This window comes from Dendrobium catenatum, unplaced genomic scaffold (genome assembly GCF_001605985.2).
Source record: "Dendrobium catenatum unplaced genomic scaffold, ASM160598v2 fragScaff_scaffold_1236, whole genome shotgun sequence".
Classification (NCBI taxonomy): domain Eukaryota; kingdom Viridiplantae; phylum Streptophyta; class Magnoliopsida; order Asparagales; family Orchidaceae; genus Dendrobium; species Dendrobium catenatum.
Window position 1 is genome coordinate 555,040 of NW_021319698.1, and position 7,265 is coordinate 562,304.

Consider the following 7,265-nt stretch of genomic DNA (forward strand, 5'->3'; position numbering starts at 1 on the left):
ATCAACATACTCATCATTGGATTCTAAAAATAAATAAGAGGCATTAGTATATTAAGGCTTAAGTGGTACAAAATTGTAAGCTAAATTCTAATTTCAAAATAAAAAAAGTAAGAATTGATATTCTAAAGTTTTTCATATTCAAAAAGGAATATTCATAGCTTTTAATACCAAAATTAATATAAAGTACTGCATTTTTTGAGTCAAAAGAATGACAATTATTTACACCAAAAATTTTCTCAGAAAATTTATTCAAAATCCTATTGATGATATAATGTTCTGATTATTGAAATTAATTCTTAAAATTTAATTATAAGAAGCTAATATGACACAACTAAATATATGATATTTATATTAAATATCTAAGCAGAAATTATATTATTGAAAACTCTATAATGAAAATATTTGTATGTTATCTCTAGCAATTTATATTATCTAAATTACATCAACATATCAAAGGCATATGTTAAACGAAGACAATACATGCATAAAGTGTCAAGCTGTATTAAATCATTTTTAAAAAAGGTAACTATCAATCAAATTTTCATATATATATATATATCTTAAATCTCTAGATAACGAAATATGAATTTTTCACTATAAAAGGTCATTAAATAGAAATAAAATGATTTTTCATATTATATAAATTAGTAATGCTAAAATGTGATCTATTCAATTATTTACAGGTGATATCTAAAACATGATCGATATTATTAATTCTTAAAATAAAAACTTTTTAGGCTAAAATATTACCGAATTCTAATCATATAATAGTGAATATATTATTGCTATTAGTTGTACCTATTCTTAGCTTATTTTCATATCATGATCAATATAGAAGCACAACCTAATATTTAATATTGAAGAAAGAAGAAATTTGATTTTATTTGTAGAATGATTTTAGTATTATAAATATATGGTTTGAATATGATTAGATTAAAATTTGAAAGTTCAAATTGTTGCGTCCAGGAGTATTCGCGGCAGTAGAGAAATATAAAGTTTAACGTCTTAACATTGTATGAAAATCTGGCACGCAATCAAATAAGAGAGGGTACGTCATTCATTAGAGACACAAAGATTTTTACGTGGAAAACCCATGAATACGAGGAAAAACCACAGGGCCTAGCCCAGTTTAAATGAATCCACTAGTATTGTAGTTGATTACAAATGAGGCCCTTCCTTAGTAGAAGGCCTTAGCTTGATGTACATCTTATAGAGTATATTACATGGTGAGAATACAGAGAATCACTGATGATGTGTTTGTTTGGCCTGAAGGGCTGTAGTCGGTGGGCGACGTAAGTCGGAAAGACTGTAGTTGGTGAGCGACGGAGGTCGAAAGGACAGTAGTCGGTGGGCGACGTAAGTCAGAAGGACAGTAGTCGACGGGCGACGGAGGTCAGAAATACTATAGTCAGCGGGTGACGTAAGTCAAAAGGACCATAGTCGGCGGGTGACAGAGGTCAGAAGTACTGTTGTCTGATGACAAAGGCCAGAAGGATGGCGTCAGGTAGAAATCCATCAACAGATAGAAATCCAGCATCAGATTAATGTATGTGAAAGTCTGATAACAGGCAGAAGTCCGGCGTCGAGTAGAAACTTGGCGACGAGCAGAGTTTTGGCTTCGGGTAGAAGTCCGACATCAGTTGGCGGCCGAGGAGAACTCCGGCGTTGGATGATATTCAGGAAAAACTCTAACGTTATTTGGAGGTTGGGTGGAATTTCGATGTCATTCGGAGGTTGAGCAAAATTCTGGCGTCACTTGGGCAGAATCCCGGCATCACTTAGAGTTTTGGCAGAATTCTGGCATCACTTAGAAGTCGGGCGGAAGTCGGCCAGAATTCCAGCGTCACTTGGAAGTCGGGTGGAATTCCGGCATCACTTGAACGTCGGGCAGAATTCCGGCAATGGTCGAGGAGGAGTTTCTTCCCTCCTATCCTTCTCTTCTTCTTCTTGCTTAGGCCCTTCTCCTTGCTTTGGCTCTCCTTTTTTTTCCTCTAAAGAGAAATGATGGGTCTATTTATAGATTTCTGAGGATGGCATGACCCATAAATAGGTGAGAGATCAGGGGTAAATGGGGAGTGGTTAGATGGACGGCCAATATTGAATCCTTTGATCATGAACCGTTCATCAGACATTTGAAGGTCTTAATGATGTAAGAATTTGGCGATCTCGGGCTCGTTGTATTCTTCTCGTTGAGCCGCTCGATTCGACTATAAGCACGTAATATTTAGATACCGTTTGGTAACTCAAATTGCGGTTCAAACTTTCTAACAGTGCTTCGGGTCCTTGATTCAGACCCATTTGAGATTGGATTGAGTTGAATTTGGTGTCGTTGGGTTCATATTTCCAAGACAATCAGTTCGACTGTAAGTTTGCTGAAATCAGAGTTCAGGTGATCTCGAATTTAATTTTTGAAGTTTCCAGCTTGATTTTGCATCGAGATTTATGCCCGATCAAGATAATTTTTTGACAATGTATCAGTTGCCTCCCTATTTTTGGACGTCAAAGTTTTAGAAGTTCGAAAATATATTTGTCGACATTTACATTGGCAAAATCACAAAAAATTGCATTCCAAAAAATAAAAAACTCACTCAAACTTGATCATAGAGGTTCAATTAAGCTCTGAAAGTGTCAAAATTGAGTCCATAACATTGAAAAACATGTTTGGGGACCCCAAATGTCAGATTTAGACCGTCCGGGCCGTAAATCGGGCCCGAACATGCATAGGTGGACAAACCGGCAGGTCGGCCAGCCGTCCGCCACCGCTGCTGGCGGCAAGCCTGTCGCGCGCGAAACAGCGCGTCCCACACGATTAGGATTTCAATTTTTTGTTGTGTGGGGCCCACAAAAATTTTAAAAAATCCCCAAAAAATTCCAAAAAATTTTAGAAAAATTTTGAAAATCCAGAAATTTCTCCCTTCCTCCCAAAAATGCTGTAAATAGCCCCCCTAGGGCCAGGAGGAAACTTGCATTTTCTCCTTCTAGCTTTCTGACAGTTTAGGCTTTCCACTGTTTTTTAATAAGTGACTTTTCCTACTTGACTCAGCGCCCCTCTCTTGTACAGAAGTTAGAGATTTCCCCTCTTTTTCTCCTTTTGACTTTCGTATAGTGGAGGCATTCCGCTGTTTTTCATAGGTGACTTTCTCTACTTTATTTTGGCGCCCCTCCTCTTGTGTAGAAGTTAGATTTTTTGAAATCATTTCTTTTCTTTCTCCTCTAATGTTCTAACCTTCTTATAGTTGAGGCATTCCCTTATTTTTTGTAGGCGGCATCCCCTACTAAAATTCAGGGCCCCTCTTTGTGTGTAGAAGTTAGAATTTTTGCAATCATTCATTTTCTTCTCTTATGGTCTTCATTTTACATTGGAGGCATTTTATTATCGTAGATAGGAGGTATTCTCCTATTAAGCTTCAGTGCCCCTCTCTTATATAGAAGGAGATTGTTTCCTCCTTATTCTTCTTCTGCGTTCTTCTTCTTACTTTGGAGGCATTCCACTATCGTAGATAGGCGACATTCTTCTATCGAGCTTCAGTGCCCCTCTCTTATGTAGAAGGAATCACGATGAGAAGCTATCTTCTTAAAAGACAATCCTTGACAGAAGAAGATTAATTACTGCTTATAAGCAAGGATGATTTGAGAAGATCTGATGGTAATAATACTCGAAAGGAGAACTACAAGGATGAGTAAATGGGGAAAATTTCAACACCATTTGAGCGAAAGTCTATCGGCGATGGACGATCGAGTTGAAGCTCATTAGCAGTCAACGACCGAGTGTAGAAATGAAGGAGAGAGTTCGAGGATGTGCTGGAAGTAGCAATCGAGTGAGAAGCCAATGGTGACTGATATGAAGTGAAGGATCGCTGGCAAATATCAGATTAAGGGTCGATGATGGCAGGTGATCATTGGCATTTTGCTATTTCAATATGCATCCATACTGAAGTGTACTGACATCAGATATCCCTGAATTAAGGGGCTGGAGTAGTGTGATGTGTTAGTGGTATAGCGACACACATATAGCGTCAACTGAATTGAGACCTGATGAAGACCCAATTGTAATCTTTCTTTAAATAAGAAGTTGTAATAGATGCTTCTGTGCAATACAGAAGAAATCACTTGAATCCACTAAGGATATTTGAAAGCTTAATAGTTTTTGTTGCTTGATGACAGTAGCTTGTACAATAAATGTCAATGTACCTTTTAATTTTAATTTCCAGTGAAAATAAATGTACATTTGAATCTAAATTTATGTAACTTCATTAATATTGTATACGAAGTTGAGAACTTGTTCCTTTGAGGAAGCTAAATTATTTATACATCTTTGAGATATGATTTGATATATTTCCCCCCATATTTTTGGAGGTATTATTAGACTGTTAAGGTCTTTATATGAGTGATGATTTTATCAATCACTTTCATGAAATTTTTTTGAGAGAATGTTCACTTAGAATATTGTTTGAAGATGTTGACTTCTGTAGAAGAGGTTGTGAGAATCCACTAAGGATGTATAACTTATCCGAGGTTGTATGTAAGAGTCCTGCTCGATAATGTTAACCTATATAAAAGAGGTTGAAAGAATCCGGCAAAGATGTAAGACCTATTCAAGGTTGTATATCAAAGCCCTTCTCAATGATTTTAACCTTTATGGAAGAGGTTGAAAGGATCCACCAAGGATGTAAGACCTATCCATGGTTGTATGTCAGAGCACTTTGCTCAATGACGTTAGCCTGTGTGAAAGAGGTCGAGAGAATCCGGCAAGGATGTAAGACCTATCCGAGGTTGTATATTAGAGTCATGCTCGATGAGGTTAACCTGTGTGGAAGAGGTCGAGAAAATCTCCCAAGGATGTAAGACCTATCCGAGGTTATATATCAAAGCACTTTGCTCGATGACATTAACTTGTGTGGAAGAGGTCGAGAGAATCCATTAAGGATGTAAGACCTATTCGAGGTTGTATGTCAGAACACTTTGCTCGATGATGTTAACCTGTGTGGAAGAGGTCAAGAGAATCCATCAAGGATGTAAGACCTATCCGAGATTGTATGTCAGAGACCTTGCTCGATGACGTTAACCTATGTGGAAAAGGTCGAGGGAATCCATCAAGTATGTAAGACCTATCTGAGGTTATATGTCAGAGCCCTTTCTGATGACGTTAACCTATATGAAAGATGTCGAGAGAATCTTCTAAGGATGTAAGACCTATCCGAGGTTATATGTCAGAGCCCTGCTCGATGATGTTAACCTGTGTAGAAGAGGTCAAGATAATCCACTAAGGATGTAAGACCTATCCAAGGTTATAAGTTAGAGTCCCGCTCGATGCCGTTAACTTGTGTGGAAGAGGTCGAGAGAATCCACCAAGGTTGTAAGACCTATCTGAGGTTATATGTCAGAGACCTTGCTCGATGACGTTAACCTGTGTAGAAGAGGTCGAATCGAATCCCCTGGGACCAATTTTTCCTTGATTGGGAGGGGGCGAATGCTGCGTATATCTCGAATCAAAGGTAAAGAAAGGTCTATCTTTAGACCGTTACTTCCTTTTTGAAGTCGAGATTAAGACCTTGTCCAAGGAGTAGAAGTCTAGCAAGGGACTGTATAAAGATTGCAATCGATTGGAAGTATCCTTGTATTTACTTAGATTTTCTTAAAATATCATCTTGATATTAAAAGCATTGTAGGATCTTTTTGACCATAGTTGGAGTCAAATTAGCCCCTCAGTTCGTATCTGATCCTTATGAAATTGATGCAGTAATGATTGATGTCAGGAATTTGACATGAATAACCTTCTAAGATTGGAGCAAAATTTGCCCCCCAGTCGGGAACCACATTCCCACTGATGATGCCAAACTGTTGCGCCCAGGAGTATTCGTGGCGATAGAGAAATATAAAGTTTAACGTCTTAGCGTTGTACGAAAATTCAGCACGCAATCAGATAAGAAAGAGGGTGCGTCATTCATTAGATACATAAAGATTTTTACGTGGAAAACCCCTGAATAGGGGGAAAAACCACGGGGCCTAGCCCAGTTTAAATGAATCTACTAGTATTGTAGTTGATTACAAATGAGGCACTTCCTTAGTAGAAGGCCTTAGCTTGATGTACATCTTATAGAGTAATTTACATGGTGAGAATACAGGGAATCACTGATGATGTGTTTGTTTGGCCTGAAGGGCTGTAGTCAGTGGGCGACGTAAGTCAAAAAGATCGTAGTCGATGAGCGACGGAGGTCGGAAGGACAATAGTTGGCAGATGACATAAGTCAGAAGGACCGTAGTCGACGGGCGACGGAGGTCGGAAGTACTGTAGTCGGCAGGCGACGTAAGTCAAGAGGACCGTAGTCGACAGGTGACAATGGTCGGAATTACTGTTGTCTGACGACGAAGGCTAGAAGGATGGCGTCAGGTGAAAATTCATCAACGGATAGAAATCCAGCATCAGATAGATGTCTGGTGAAAGTCTAATAATAGACAGAAGTCCGGCGTCGAGTAGAAACTTGGCGACGAGCGGAGTTCCGGCGTCGGGTAGAAGTCTGATGTCAGTTGGCGGTCGAGGAGAACTCCGACGTTGGATGGTATTCGTGCAAAACTTCGACGTTACTTGAAGGTCGGGTGGAATTCCGACGTCACTCGGAGTTTAGACGGAATTTTGGTGTCACTTGGGCAGAATCCCGATGTCACTTAGAGTTTGGGCAGAATTTCGGCATCACTTAGAAGTCTGGCGTAAGTTCGCCGAAATTCAGGTGTCACTTGGAAGTCGGGTGGAATTCCAGCTTTACTTGAACATTGGGTAGAATTCCGGCGGTGGTTGAGAAGGAGTTTCTTCCCTCCTATCCTTCTCTTCTTCTTGCTTGGGCCCTTCTCCTTGCTTTGGCTCTCCTTTTTTTTCCTCTCAAGAGAAATGCGGGGTTTATTTATAGATTTTTGAGGATGGCATGACCTGTAAATAGGTGAGAGATCAGGGGTAAGTGGGGAGTGGTTGGATGGACGGCCAATATTGAATCCTTTGATCGTGGACCGTTCATCAGACATTTGAAGGTCTTAATGATGTCAGAATTTGGCGATCTAGGGCTCGTTGGATTCATCTCGTCGAGCCGCTCAATTATACTATAAGCACCTAATATTTAGAAACCGTTTGGTAACTCAAATTGCAGTTCAAACTTTCCAACAACACTTCGGGGTCCTTGATTCAGACCCATTTGGGCTCGGATTGAGTTGAATTTGGTGTCGTTGGGTTTGTATTTCCAAGACAATCAGTTCGACTGTAAGTTTACTGAAAT